Raw genomic sequence first — 1,310 nt, 5'->3', positions numbered from 1 at the left:
GAGACAAAGACTGTCTGTATCGACAGTTGAGACAGGCGGTGTCCAGTGTCAATTTATGTCAGTGAACGAAACGGAGTGGAGAGTAGGGATCAAAGAGGGAGGTGAGGGAGGAGATGGGGGAGAGGGGAAGGGAGAGAGGGGAAGTGATCAAGGGGGGGAGAGAGATAGAGAGAATGGGGGAAAGAGATGGGAGGGAGGAGGAATTGGGGAAAGCGCCGGGGTTAAAAGTTAGTGTTAGGGTGAGGGTGGGAGGAGGAGGAGGTAGGAGGTAGGAGGAGGAGGTAGGAGGTAGGAGGATGAAGGAGGGCAAAAAGGAGGAAGGAAGACAAAAAGGAGGAGGAAGGAAGGGAAGAAGGAGGGTAAGGGTGGGAGGAAGAAGTGGTGAAGGAGAAGGAGAAGTGTGAAGAAGAAGAGACAAAGGAGGAGGAGGAAAATGGAGGTATAAGCCAACGCCTTCACACGCTGGGAGATCTTACATATCTAGATGGTAGCAGAGAGGAAGGATGGAGAGATGGAGAGATAGTTTTAGCTTTAGTAGAAGTTTTACGGCGCTCACAACTGCATAAGGTCATATGAACGCCAGAAGATTAGAGGTGTTACAAGAGAGTAACAAACATAAAAAAAGAAGAAGGGGGAGAGTTAGGACGATAGATGTTTGATAGGAAAGAAAGAGCAAACCACACCAGAGCACCCGCCAACTACCCATCATGGAGAAACGGAGAGATAGAGAGGGAGACATGGAGAGAGGGAGAGATGGAGAAAGGCAGAGAGGGAGAGATGGAAAGAGTGAGAGAGTGGAAGTATAGAGGTCTCATCAGACAGAGTGATATAGTGAGAGAGGGGAGGTATAGACTCACGTGCTGCATGGTTTTACAGATCTGGTTGACCACAAAGAGCAGAGAGAGTGGAGGTATAGACTCACGTGCTGCATGGTTTTACAGATCTGATTGACCACAAAGAGTAGGGAGAGTGAGAAAGTGGAGGTATAGATTCACGTGCTGCATGGTTTTACAGATCTGATTGACCACCAAGAGTAGGGAGAGTGAGAGAGTGGAGCTATAGACTCACATGCTGCATGGTTTTACAGATGTGGTTGACCACAAAGAGTAGGGAGAGTGAGAGAGTGGAGGTATAGACTCACGTGCTGCATGGTTTTACAGATCTGGTTGACCACAAAGAGTAGGGAGAGTGAGAGAGTGGAGGTGTAGACTCACGTGCTGCATGGTTTTACAGATGTGGTTGAGCACAAAGAGTAGGGAGAGTGAGAGAGTGGAGGTATAGACTCACGTGCTGCATGGTTTTACAGATCT

Source organism: Aplysia californica, unplaced genomic scaffold, assembly GCF_000002075.1.
Source record: "Aplysia californica isolate F4 #8 unplaced genomic scaffold, AplCal3.0 scaffold01335, whole genome shotgun sequence".
In the NCBI taxonomy this organism is placed as follows: Eukaryota; Metazoa; Mollusca; class Gastropoda; order Aplysiida; family Aplysiidae; genus Aplysia; species Aplysia californica.
This window is presented reverse-complemented; position numbering follows the sequence as displayed.